This window comes from Hypanus sabinus, chromosome 3 (assembly GCF_030144855.1).
Source record: "Hypanus sabinus isolate sHypSab1 chromosome 3, sHypSab1.hap1, whole genome shotgun sequence".
NCBI lineage: Eukaryota > Metazoa > Chordata > Chondrichthyes > Myliobatiformes > Dasyatidae > Hypanus > Hypanus sabinus.
Window position 1 is genome coordinate 121,089,862 of NC_082708.1, and position 15,170 is coordinate 121,105,031.

The 15,170-nt window shown below is 37.2% G+C and overlaps 1 protein-coding gene across 1 annotated transcript in view; it reads right to left on the bottom strand.

Annotated features, from left to right (window-relative positions):
• Positions 1-15,170, bottom strand: part of lrba (LPS-responsive vesicle trafficking, beach and anchor containing) — an 817,631-nt gene that overhangs the window by 406,279 nt on the left and 396,182 nt on the right. The gene's annotated exons all lie outside the window — the stretch shown is intronic.

The following is a 15,170-nucleotide window of genomic DNA, read 5'->3' on the forward strand; positions in this document are numbered from 1 at the left end:
TAAAATATTACTCTATTTAGACGTGCAGAAATTTAATTAAAATAATCTCTTAAAATATTCATTACATTTAGCCCCTGAGGCATAGAGTAACATAAGAAAATGCATTTCCTTTCTTTTACTGATATTTTAAGACCCATTCCTAAAAAGGTAGAACAAGGTAATGCAGTATATTTAAAACAGATGATGTTTGATGTTATTTCATATTAAAATTAGGAGTGCTTGACATTTCTCCTCTTAACAGGACTTAAAATCTTTTCTTTAAATTTGTTCATGTCAAATTGGAAGGATGCTACACTGTAGAGAATAAAAACTCCCTCTCTCTTACAGCTTTTTCAATGCTTTCACAATTCAACATGGGAAGATTTGTTAAATCATCAGATAAATCTTACTTGAAGACATTTCTTAGTCTTAATATTAGTCTCTGATTCTAACTGGTATTATTAGTTTTTACAAGAAAGACAGATGCATTATATTAAGGACAATTACTGTAATATTAAAGCATTATTTCAAACACCAAGCTTCACACATCATTTGCAGTCGAACCCATAAACACACTACAGAGAAACAGAAGAATTACCTTGAATACCAGTGGGATGCCTTTGATATAAAAGCACTCACTTTACAAAATATAATCTAAACAAATTCTAGTATTCAGTAAAACGTGGACTATTCTGTGTCAGGACTTTGCATTTCCCAGTAGTAAGTGAATTTATGTGTATTGCTTCATCGATGTAATTAAGCCATTAAATCACTTGTGATACTAATTCACTAATATGGTCTTAATCCTATTGTAAAATCTCCTACGCATTTGCTTGTAGCTAATAATTAAGTTTTTATCACCAAATACACATGCATCCTCTGTTCTCTTTATTTTTACAATGCAGACAGTGTTAAAGTTCAGGCAAAAATAAAGCGTGCTCTAAGATCAAGCTCAATCAAAAATATCCATTTCTTCTTTTATTTAAAATTGCTGTCCCCCCAGCAAAAATGTGAACACTAGGTCCATTACTCGATTTTTAGCCACATGCGACAGACTGTTATGTGTTTGGCTGCGATAGCTGCAGTGCCAGAACAGGCACTTCATCATCCGAGCTTCCAACGTTCAGCTATTAAAATTATTATCAAATATCTACTGAGATCCAGGCGTGAATCATAGACTGCACCCAGTCTTCTGGGGAAAGATACAATGAAGGTCTATTCATCAGTATGGCAATCGGCAGAAGTAATTAGTTCCCAAGACCTAGATTTCTTACAAAGCTTATTTCACACACTGCCACAAACAACATATGAATGTGAAAAGCTAATGAAAGCCTGTAAAATGTGTTAACCTCTCCAGCCATCAATCGTTCTGCTACTTTGTGTTAATATTTTTTTAAAGCCAATAAATTTTTAATTTCTCATCCATCCCCGACAGTTTTTGACAGAATTACGTGGTCCCATTTTCTTTGAGATAACAACAATTACAATTACAAAAGGAATCTGCAGTATTCATTTATACACCATTTGTGTAATTAGTTCTCCAGCAACAAGATGCCCCACTCAAGAGTAATCTTGACAGAAAGCTCATGTTGTCCGTTTGCTTCCTTCCAATATGATTTGTATAATTGTTGAATAACAGTGCATCTTCTGGAGCTCCCTGAAAGGTCACAATTGGAAAGTCTTTTTGTCTATATAAAACAAAACTTCTAAGTCCTAGTCTCTGCTTGGAAGTCAATGATGAAGGGGTATAATTACGTTCAGTGCCTGAGCCTTTGAGCAAGTCTAGGCTTTATAAATGTATGTAATTTACCCCTGATTGATAGGAGTCATTAACAAGATATCAACTCCTGATTCAATATGCTGCACAGCAGTATCTTCCAGAAACCAGGGCTACTTTAGAAAAACTGGAAATCTTACAGGAAAATAATGAGAAAGGAGAAACGAGAAATGTAATAGTTAAATTACATACACTTAAAATTGCATACTAGGTACACCTTTATGGTAGATTCCCAACTATTTGAAAGCTTTTATATTTACAAGTATGTACGCATGCCACCATCAGCTTGCATCATGTGTACATTTAAAAGTGATACCAGGAAAGTAGAAAATTTTCAAATTGCAATAATTCAAGAAAATGAAACAAACTATATTGAACCAAATTGTTATATACAGTGCCTTGAAGAAGTATTCAGCCACCACACACCCCTTTGTGCACATGAATTAGTATTACAACCAGGGATTTTGATCAATCTAACTGGAAATTTTTGTGTGAATGTTCCTTATTTCACAGAAGAGCCCAACATATAGGGAAAACTGTAAAGCATGAAAATCTAAAAATTCAAAAACTGTAATATCAGCAATTTAAAAGTTTTCACTCTCCTTTGCCCAGTACTTAGTTGAACCACCTCTCAAAATTATTACAGCCAGTAGTGTTTTTGGAGAAGTCTTTATTAGCTTTAGACAATGTGATAGTGTTAGATTTTCCCATTCCTCCTTACAAAATTGCAACAAGCTCAGCCAAGTTAGATGGGGAGCGGCAGTGGACAGCAGTCTTGGGGTCTTGCCAGAGATGTTTGATTAGGTTAAGGCCAGGACTGACTGGCCCATAAATTTTATTTGAAGCCACTCCGTGCCATAGTTGATCCAGCAGTGTTGCTTTGAGTCGTTGCCCTGCTGAAAGACAAACTTCCTCTCCGCTTTAAGCTTTCTGGCAGAAGCTAGCAGTTTTTTTTTAAATCTAGGATCCTTCTGCATTTAACAATATTCAACTTCCCATCAATCCTGACACGATTTCCAGTCCTTGGTGCTGAGAAACATCCCCATAGCATGACACTGCCTCCATCATTCTTTACAGTAGGGATCATGTTACCTGGCAAATATGCAGTATTAGATTTACGTCATATGTACTGCTTAGTGTTGAGGCCAAAATGTTCCACTTTAGTCTCATCCAATCACAAGACCTTCTTCCACATCTTTACAGTATTTTCTAAGTGACACTTTGCAAAGTTTTTACAGGCAAGATATGCTTTTATATTTAGCCAGGGTTTCTTCCTTGCCACTCTTCCATAAATACCCTTTTGGTGCAAGGACCTTAAGAGATTGTGGAGCCATGAACTTCATCGCCAGTTGCAGCCACAGACTTCTGCAGCTCACTCTGAGTGACCGTTGGCATGACAGGAGCCTTCTTACAAGTGCCATTCTTCTCAGGCAACTAAGTTTAGAGGGGGAACCTGACCTAGACAATGTGGGTGTGGTTTCATATTCTTTCCACTTTTTCCACAATGGACTGCACTCTCAGAAGTATGTTCAGTGCCTTCACAGATTTGTGCTTCTCTATCATTTCGCTGACTGGACTTGAATACTCTTTTGTCTTCACTTTGGTTTGGTCTGTTGAAAATATACCATATTGTTGGATCTTACAAAGAAAGGGGATATTTGTTCTTATTAATTCATTGAAAACAGGAGATGCTCCAATTTTCTACATTGATGAGTTTCTAAGGTAATATAGTATCTTGCACCTGAGGAAAGTTAGCGTTGCAATTACAAACGGGATGAATACTTTATCAGATTAACAATTTTGGTCTTTAATTTTTAGTAGATTGTTGATAGGTTTTGGAATTTTTCTTCAATTTAACATGAAGCACAATGTTTTGCAGATTAGCAAAAAATCTTACTCCAATATATTTTCTGGGTGTTATCATTTCAGAGGACCTATCCTGGGCCCAGCACACAAGTGCAATTAATGTAGAAAGGAGGGTAGCACTTTTACTTCCTTAGAGGTTTGGAAGATTCAGCATGACAACTAAAACTTTGACAAACATCTATAGATGTGTGGTGGAGAGTGTACTAACCGTCTGCATCACAGTCTGGTAAGGAAAATGTACAGAAAATCTTAGAAAAACTAGTGGATACTGTTCAGTCTATCACGGGTAAACCCCTCTCCACTTTTCAGCACATATACACAGAGCACTTTCACAGGAAAGCAGCATCCATCAGAGACCCACAACACACAGATCATGCTCTATTCTCACTGCTGCTATCTGGAAAGTGGTACAGCAGCCTCAGGACTCACACCACCAGGGTAAGGAACAGTTGTTACCCCTTCATCTATCAACCTCTTGAACCAAAGGAGATAACTTCACTTGCCTCATCACTGAAATGTTTCTACAACCCATGGACTCACTTTCAAGGGCTCTTTATTCATTGTTCTCAATTTTTACTGTTGCTTATTTATTTTTTCCCTTTTTTTTATTTGCACAGAACTTGATGTCTTCTGCACACTGGTTATACGCCCAGTTGGTGCAGTCTTCCATTAATTCTATTATGGTTACTGGGTCTATCGAGAGTGCCTGTAAGAAAATGAATCACAGGGCTATATATGATGACATATGTACTTTGATAATCAATTTACTTTGAACTTTTAAATTTAGAAAATGAGACAGTAAAATGTTAAAATAGTAGTGGGGGCTGAATACTTTTACAGGGCACTCTAAATATCGGAAGTTCTTGAATTACAAATTTCTATGAGAATGTTATTCTCTATGAGTCCTTGATTTATGAATGTGTTCAGTGCTGAAATGTATAGCCACCCAGTAGAATGCATTGTACCAACATACATTTCACCTAGCCTTTACATATTCAGCTTAACTGAAGTTTTTCAAGGAATGCATAATTAAGGAATACTTGAAAAAAAATTTAGACTAATTAATAACAATTTCACACATATGTTATATTTAAATACTTAAACCCTCTGTTTTTTGAATTACAAATTATAACTCAAGTTAGAGGAAAAACCTCAATGAAAATTGATTGGTTAATGAAATGAATGAACGTACCACAATTACCTATGGATGTTTCAGTTTGGCTCAGTTTGAATAAGAAGGTTATATGCTACAACACTACTTGACTATTTGCAAATATTCTTGACAGACATTTCAACATTGTCAAGTCCAATATTATCTGAGGTGATATAGTCTGAAAAAAACCTGAATTACAATCCTTTATCAGATGTTAAAAAAACACATGGTTTAGAAGAACAGGAAGGGGAAGTTGAGGGAACACACACCAGTCGCCATTGAGGGGTCAGCAGTTTCAAGTTTCTGGGTATCATCATTTCTGAAAAGCTGACCTGGACTCAACATATTTTTAAAATTGCCAAGGTGGCACATCAACAACTATATTTTATTAGTAGTTTGAGGAGATTTGATATGTCATCAAACACTTTAGAAATTTTTTACATATGTACCATGATTCTGAATAGGCTTATATAAAGTACCTACAGAAAGTACATGAATCAACATAATGCCATTTACCTCTTCTGTGAGGTCTGACATCAAACTATATAGCTCCTACATTTAGTGACACAACTATTAATACTACCTGAGGTACTTAAAGGGCTTTTGGGACCTACCTGAGCAGCAATAAAGACTAAACTGTCACTTTAGGGATACTGCTTTCACATATTAATGTCAGTTACTCAATAAATTTTTTAAAAGTGCAGAAAACTAGAAAGGTACACATGAATACAGAACTGGGTTTCTCCACTTCCTAGGAATCACATTTAATCCCTCTCTGCTCCCTGTTATTATTGATGGTGAGGACCTACAAGTTTCTGGGGTGCACCGGATGACAGACTTAAGTGGAGCACAAACACAGAGATTGTGTACAAGAAGGGCCAGAGTCACCTCTACTTCCTGAAGAGACTGAGATCCTTTGGAGTATGCAGGTCTCTCCTTCATGTGTTCTACTAGTTTTTTGTCACCAGTATAATCTTCTATGCGGTGATGTGTTGGGAAAATGGCATCAACATGGGTGATGACAGCAGGCTCAATAAACTGATCAGAAAGACTGGCTCTGTTATAGGAGTCAAACTGGACACACTGGAGGCTGTGACAGAACAATGGACCCTCCATAAAATCCTGGCAAGTCTGGACAATGTTTCTCACCCTTTGCATGCCATCTTGGCTGAACAGAGGAGCACTTTTAGTAATAGACTAAGACAACTGCACTGCTCCAAAGAACGCAATATGAGGTCATTCTTATCTCCAGCCATTAGACTCTATAATAAGTCAACCTATAACGGGAGAAGTGTCACCTCATCTGGAAGAACTGTTTAAAGCCCTGAGTGGTAGTAAGGGAGGAAGTGTAGGGGCAGGTGTAGCACTTGAAAGGATAACTACTATAAGGGAGATCAGTGGGGAGAGACAAATAGACAAGGGGGTTGCATGGAGAGTGATCCATGAAGAAAACAGAAAATGGTGGGGAATGGAAAGATGTACTCGGTGGTGGGAAATGGACCAGGTAAATTTGAGGGTAGGGTGAAGGTTGGAGGCAAAATTGATGAAGTCAACGAGCTGCACATGGGTTCAGGAAGCAGCACCAATGCAGTCGTCAATGTAGCATAGGAAAATTTGGGGAGTGATAATGGTGTAGGCTTGGAACATAGACTGGTCCATGTAGCTGACAAATGGGCAGGCATAGCTGGGACCCATGCGAAGGGGGGGGGGAGTGAAAGCGAGGGAGGAGATGGGTGAGAGGAAAGATCAGGAGTGGAACAGAAAGGGAAAAAAGCACCTGCTGGGTGGAAATAGTGCAGAGATGGAAATATTTTAGAAGGACGAGGGGTGATCTTATTGAAAGGTCTAAAATCCTCAAGGAGCATGGCAGGATAAATGTTGAGATTTTACCACTAGTGGAAGTGTTTCAAAGAAAGAAACATAACCCCAAAATGAGGAGTGGCCAATTAAGAATGAGGTTTGTTGGAATTTCTTCAAGCAAAGGAAGTGAATCTCTTAATTCTCTACCCTGGAGGGTTGTTATGGCTAGACTACTGGAGATATTTAAAGTGAAGATATTTCTTAAAGGAATAGAAATTAAAAAAGAAAAGATATAAAAATAAATTTTTATGCAAAGCATTACATTTCTTGGCTAACTCAAAATCCTTTAATGGTTGAATATGGGGTGGAACTCATAAGATTCTGATTTAGAGATAAAACTGGTGCCACAAAGTCAAGAGCTCAGACAACGAATCTAAACGTCCTTTCTTAAAGTCTCATGTGAAATGGATGGAAGATCTATTTTAGAGCTCTTTCTCACAGGACAAAAGAAAGCTACAACCAAATTTTCTAAAAAAGCTAATATTTAAAGTGGCACATTAATATCCATTCAAAATTATAAAGCATAATAGCACAAACTAATTTAAAAGGGTTATGCTGATAAAACATATTTTCAACCTCCATTAAAGTTCACCTAGCACAAATCCATACAGAGAAAAATAATGCCTCTAATAAGGGCTTTTTACTAAAAATCAGTTTAAGATGGCACTGCTGAATTTCAGTGACTTCTGGCTGGTGGCTAATGAAACAAGGAAAACAACTAAATTCCTTGTTAATCATACTTCTTCTGGCAAATGATCATCGCAAGTAACTTCCCTCTGGATTTGAAGGTAATTTGATGTGGCAGAGGGCAAGACAGCGGCCCTTCACTGATAACAAGAAGGGCCTGAGGTTTGATTGATTGAAGTGTCGTGCCCAAGGCCAAATTGAGGTGGCAAAGTTCAAGCACCAGAACATACCGATTCGACTGAACTCAACGTTTCAGGACACATACAGCAAAAGGTGCATAAGAAGGGCCCAATAAAACTGGTGCTACAAAGTCAAGAGCATTGGAGACTCGAGTCACCCCAACCACAAACTGTTCCAGCTGCTACCATCCAGGAAATGGCACTGCAGCATAAAAGCCAGGACCAACAGTCTCTGGGACAGCTTCTTCCACCAGAACAGCAGACTGATTAATTCACTGACACAATTGTATTTCTATGCTATTTTGACTGCTCTGTTGTACAAATTACTACAGATTGCACATTGCACATTCAGACAGAGATGTAACATAAAGATTTTTACTCCTCACACACATGAAGGATGTAAGAAATAAAGCCAATTCAATTCAATTTAGACAGAGATTTAAGCATTGTGCCAAACTGGAAAGGTTGGTTATAGGCAGAATTGGGGCGGTGGGGACCAGGCCCCAGAGCGTATCGAGGCAATTGAACCTTATGTTTGGACATCTATTTAGGCGCTGAACCAGATTGAAAAGGTCAGGGTGTCTGGGCACAAGGCAAGGGACGGACGGGCCAGTTCAGATCACTATTCCACGAGGTTTAATCGGTGCTGCACTAAACTATTGAATTCTTTTGCTTCAATTCAAAACACTATTTGCTTGCGGATTTATTTTTTGCAGCCTTTTTTTTGTTACTATGGGTTTTAACATTTTTTTAATGGGCTGTTTTTTTTTATGGGCATGATGTTTTTTTTTCCCTCCCTGCACATTGGGTGTTCTGACATTTTTTTAAAAATATACCTTATCCTCGTTATATGCATCTTCAGACTATGCGGATTCACAAGTTATGTGAGGAACCTATTTCTACCAATGTCTCCTTATATGCGCCCAAAACTCAAGAGTTATGCGAGGAGCGCTGCTTTCCCGCCAATACAAGTCAGGTGCACGCACCTCACAGTCTCACTCCCGCCAGGCTTGCATTGGTTTGGGCAAGGTGTGTATGTGCGATCTTGCGCTCTTAAACTTTTGTTGGTTTTACCTAAAGTGCAGTGATTTTGTGCTTGAAATATTTAACTATGCCTCCTAAGTGTCTGATGTCACATTCTGGGCCATCAGCCGAGCGGCAGAGAACCGCATTAACAGTTGAAAAAAAGTTGGAAATTATAAACAGCGCGGCATCAGGTGACGGTAACACAGCTCTGGGACGCTACTGCCGGGAACAGAATCTTGTCTTTAAAGTTCTTTTGTTGCTTGACAATGCGTCAGCCCATCCTAAACATTTGGACAGCATTCATCCTAATATAACAGTGCGTTTCCTGCCACCTAACACATCACTGATTCAGCCACTCGACCAAGGTGTGATCCACGTTCAAGGCGTATTTATCTTTACAGTGAACTAACGTCTCAGATGCTGCAAATAACAGATGATTTTGAAAATCCCGGGAGGTTACCAACGGTGAGGGAATGGTGAAAGTCAGAACACTTGGCACAAATGGTGATGGACATGGACCCAAGTTTAGAACGGAGTCAGCATCTCAGTCGTTCCCTGCCATCAACCCTTCTTCCTTACATGCAAATTTATGCTGAAAAACAAAATGCTGCCAAGCAAACAACCCTCACCACTTTCTTCAAACTGCTGCTGGCAGTTCTAAGAGTTCTGTGAGTCTTCCTTCACCCCTTGCTGTGCTTGCTATGATCCTGATGACCACAACCATCCATGCACCTTATCCACGTAAAGCTGCCCGACACCACAACAACCACTCATCTCCCGGAGCGAACACACCTGCCACTGTTGGTGAATACTGTACACCCTATTACCTTAAATTGATGACATATAATACGAATGTGCCTTGTGGTACTGCTTTTGTGTCATATTGGTATGAAAATGTGAATAAATTACAGATAAAACATATTTAGGAAGCCCTCTGGAACACATCCCTATTTTCTCTATTTAAATAATTATTCACATTATGCGCTGACTGCGAGGAACGTATCCCTCGCATATAACAAGGATAGGGTGTATGGGTTCTTTGGGTTTCTTTGTTTTGTGGCTGCCTGTTAGGATACAAATCTCACGGTTGCGTAATATATACATACTTCAATAATAAATGTACTTTGAATTTTGAATTTAAAAACTGCTTCATAAGTGAAAAATAGGCCTGTAAAATTGCATGTTGTAGTTACTACTTAAACATGTAACACATATTAGGTTTAGTGAAATGAAATAAACAGAGAAAACACTCAGGTAGCTGTGCAGCCTTTTAAGAAAGAGAAATAGTGTTAACATTTCAGGTGAAAATTCATTCATCATATGTAAGTCATAATGAACAGTCTTTATCTCTGGGGTGGGAAGGTAGCACAGCAGATAACACAATTCTTTTACAGCATCAACTGTAAGGTTGGAATTTGATTCTCACCGCTGTCTGTAAGGAGTTTATATGTTCTCCATGTGATCACGTGGGGTTCCTTCAAGTGCTCCAGTTTCCTCCCACATTCCAAAGATATATGGTTAAGGTTAGCGAGTTGCAGGCATATTGGCACTTGAAGAGTGGCAATGCACGCGGGCTGCCAGCACAAACCTCACTGATTTGATTTGACCGAACAACACACTTCAATCACATTTCAATGTACATGTGACAAATACAGCTAATCTTTAATATTAAATTTATTTTTTCCCCAAGAACCTGTCAAACTTATCAGCATTTGCAGCAACTTTTCTCTTTGATTTCTAGTATCTAAAATATTTGATTTTAATTTTCCAAAATGGAAATGATCATATTCTCAAGTATATTGTTTCCATTATGAAAGAATTCCCCTAACCACGCAATGAATACTGAGATTATATCCTGATTTTTGTAATTTATAAATCTGTATTAAGATGCCTGTCTAGAAACAATAACTGTAAATAGAAATGAATAGTGAATAGTGTATGGATAAACAGGGTTTATCACATTATAAACTTTATAACATTTTAATCATTGATTACTTCAAAGAACTAAATTAATTAATTTAAAACATGATTGCTTTTCAATTATTTTGGAACTATTTAAAGAAATTTCATAAATATATATCATACAATACTTCAATGTAAGACACAGTAATAGTAATAAACAACAGCAGAATCACCAACTTTGACTGGCCATCTCTGATGAAAGTCTCCCATAATGCTTTACTATTTGCCTTTGTAATTCAGCAATATCTCTCCAACTAAAGTATTTCCTCAGATTCAGAGTTACTGGACATAAATCTCTACAAAGACGTTTGTTTTATATAAGTTTTACATCTCAGCACTAAATACAAATTGATGAGAGCAATATAATGTACTCTTAAATTTAAGTTCAATTGTGACACTGATAATTAATACTATTCATTTTCAAATACATAACAACATAAAGTGGCATCAAAAACACAAGAAGTTCTGCAGATGCTGGAAATGCAAAGCAACACACACATAAAATGCTGGATAAACTCAGCAGGTCAGGTAGCATCCATGAAAATGAACAGCCAGTCAACATTTCAGGCCGAGACCCTTCTTCAGGTCTGGAAGGGAAGGGGTAAAATGAAGGATAGCTAGAAAGTGATAGGTGAAGCCAGGTGGGTAGGAAAAGTTAAGAGCTGGAGATGAAGGTATCTGATAGGAGAGAAGAGTGACCATAGGAAAAAGGGAAGGAGGAGGGGTTCTAGCAGAGGTGATAGGCAGGTGAGAAGAGGAAAGGGGCAGAGTGGGAAATAGAAGAGGAGAGAGGGAGGGAGGGATTTTTTTTACCGGAAGGAGAAATTATATTCATGCCATCAGCCTGAAGGCTACCTAGACAGAATACAAGGCGTTGCTCCTCCACCCTGAGGGTGGTCTCATAGTGGCACAAGAGCCATGGATGAACATATCAGAATGGGAATCAGAATTAAAATTTTGGACCACTGGGTAGTTCAACTCTTAGCGGATGGAGTGTAGGTGCTCGACAAAGCAGCCCCCCAATTTGCGACAGGTCTCAGCAATGTAGAGTACACAGTATTTGGAGCACTGGATACAACAGACAACCCCAGCAAATTCACTGGTGCAGTGTTGCCTCACCTGGGAGTACTGTTTGGGGCCCTGAATGGGGGTGAGGGAGGAGGTGAATGGGCAGGTGTAGCACATTGACTACTTGCAGGGATAAGTGCTGGGAGGGAGATTAGTGGGAAGGGACAAATGGACAAGGGAACCATGGAGAGAGTGATCCCTGCTGAAAGCAGAGAGTTGGGGGGGCGGGGTAAGGTAAAGACGTGCTTGTTGGTAGGATCCCTTTAGTGATGGTGGAAGTTGCAGAGAATGCTATGTTGGATGCAGAGGCTCAGGGGGTGGTAAGGACAAGAGAAACTATACCTGTTAAGATGGTGGGAAAATGGGGTAAACACAGATGTCCAGGAAATGGAGGCATATTGTTTAATAACAGTGAAACACCAGAAAGTTTCATTCAAATGATAGTTACTTTACAGAAAATTGTACAGTGTTGCATTTGTCTTTGAATACATTTATACCTAGATGACTTTAGGGTTTGATTATTTTCTGTATAAGAAAAATATACATATAAACAAATAACATTTTGAATAAAAAAGCAGTCAAAATTCTTTACCACTTGTTACCATTGAAAAGATCTCTCACTAGTAATGATCAAACTGGCTAGAGTTAATTCTTCCTTATAAAGAAGAATACTGAATGTATGAATAACTTTCAGATTTAGCTTATTTTTAATCTTCAACATACTTTAAATTGTAGTAAAATTATTTCAACCATTTTCCTTTTAAAATAAAAGAAGTAAAATATCCACTTTGTCCACTGCAGAAATCTAAGTTGTACCTTTCCTTGCAAGACTGATTCTGAAGTCACTCTTAATTTTAAACAATCTGAAACTGATGGCTGCAAGAACATGCCTGCAAATGGTATTTATTTCCAATTTGGTTTCAACTAAACAGCCTGACAGTTCATTTTACAGGTGAAGGGTCAACCACTTTGGCATGGGACTGGAGACTCAAACAAATGAGGCCAGGTAACCATGACAGGTTTCCTTGGGAAAAGAACATGAAGGAACCAAATGCAATTTTCCTTCTTTTAAACTCAAACCATCTGGATTGTTAGTCAAAGTTTCTGCTTTGCTTGTCTAATATTGCAAGCATTATATGATCATAACTGGTGTCAGGTGAACATTTCAAACTTCACTGAAGAGTTAAGACATAAAAATTTGGAAATATTTGAAATAGAAGAATAATCCATCAAGTCCCTTGTACATGCTCTATCAGTCAATAACACCATAGTTGATTTTTTTTCACTTGCTGCTCACATCCCTTGATTTCCTTAAGATCCAAAGATCAATTTATATCTTAAATGCGTTCAGTTACTGAGTACTCTTGGGTTCAGCATTCTTCCCTCAATTGAAGAAATTTCTTCTCATCTCAGACTACTTATTTGGAGACTGGTGACTATTCACTCCGGAAAACATTATTCCTGAAACCATCTGACAAATTTCATAACCAGTCAACATTGTTCATTTGATGATCCTTTTTATGGTTCTTCCTTGGCATCACAGAAATTGACTTAGTTAACCAGTGTTGCTCTTCCCTGAATGCAAGCATTTACTTCCTTTAAATAGGGGGATTGACCTGCATACTGTATACTATGAATAGTGTCACCAGAGCTATATAAAACGGCAGTTAAGACAATTCTAGTATTGTACATGGAACATTTTTGCAAAATGCCACTTCTTTGCCTTCTAATTTCATATCATACAGATGACTCACAGATTACAGGGATATTTCATTCTTACAAAACAGTCCATAGCAAGATCTTCCATTAGGCAAAGCATGCAAAAAAATCACTTATTTACTTTTTGCATAAAATTCATGAGCGCACATTTTATTTGATATCTCAAATTCTGGGTAGAGATTTGTGAAATCTGTTGAGGTAAATTTCCATTCTGCACAAGGCTGCTATATGCAGTGGAGAGAGTGGTGGTTGTTGGTTGCCTGTACTTATTGGCTGACTTTGCAAGGAGTCCTGCAACCCTCTGATCGTCAGCAACTTTCATTTTGCATACACATTATGCCTTATACTTTGCATGGATATTTAGCTGTTCAGAATGCAAGATTAAAGTAACCATTTGGTAACACTAGAAATCATAATATCATAAAAATTTCCATTAAAATCAATCCAGCGATTATCTTTGTGGAAATCTAAGAGAGATTTACTCAATTTCTGAATTCCATTTTCTTCAACTATTTCTGCACAGCTTTGTGTAATGGGAATGTGATAGCACATTAATAGTCCTTTCTACATGCATGAAAGATGCTGCCTCCTGTCATAGTTAGCTTCGAATGGAAAGCAAGATCTTCATTTGCATATCTAATGTCCATATCCTATTGGAAATTAATTTGTCAATGTGTTCAGCATTTTCAATTTATGACAGACCAGTAGGTCAAAATAAGTGACTTTGTCCCTCTTTAGTTTCTTTGTATTTTCCTTTTTGTTTAATGTAAGAATGGACTGAAGGGACTAAAGAGTACAATATTACTATGAGTACAAATATGATTATGATTAATGTCTTGTCAAACCAAAAAATATGTTGGCTTACATTTGCATTGTAACATTCAACCACTGCAATTCTAAATTACTCACAAAAATAGATGTTTTTCACTTTGCATATTTGGAACATAAAAATTCCGTTGTTCTTCCAAAAAATCCTACATTATATTATCATATTATTAGGGAATCTTGCTCAGAGATTTTGATCTTGTTTTGTGAGCAAGAAAGGCTATATAACTCGTTTAAAAACAGCCATCAGAAATTATACTAGCTTGTTTTTCCACACTGCTATTAAGATACTCCAAAAAGACAGAATACCATAAGTAAAATATTTAGGGAATTTTGTATGAACAGTCTTGAAGGAATTCAAATAAAATGAAGATTCATGGAAAAGAAATTTGAAAAATTAAACTAAACATCTGCTTGAATATAATTGTTTGCCAATACAGTATTGGTTCACAAACCATAGGAATACTATGCAAGTCTTACTATAAACAATAATAGAATCTAGATATTCACATTATGGTTAATATTTGATCTGATACTGAATTTCATAGCTCCATCATAGATTTTGATTACTCATTAGTCAGTTCACTAAGCAACATTTTACATCAAATGTAATAGCCTTCAATAATCAATTTCAAGCTGAAAACAATATAGTATTACATCATTTATTTGTGATTTATAAAGCGTAAATTCAGCAACTGTTTGAACATTAAGAAACAATATAAAGCTGCATTCAGTTGATAACATACAAATTATTCGCATTTAGTACAAATTAATATTATTGTAATTACCATATTAAGATGCAACCTCATTCAAGAGAATCCCAAAAATATTTTTATTTTAGGTACTTCGATAATTTTAGGAAGTTTAATGACAATATTATTTCATTGTCTGATTTTCTTTCATTTTTGGCAAAGATAAATGATTGCCATCAATCTTGATCCAATCAGCAATGCACAATCTCAAGGAAATGCATCACTCTTTATACTAGTTTTTCCAGTTCTTCATGGGAACAGTACTTCAATTTTTTATGCAATGAATAAAAATATTCCAGCCAAGAAATATGTCATTC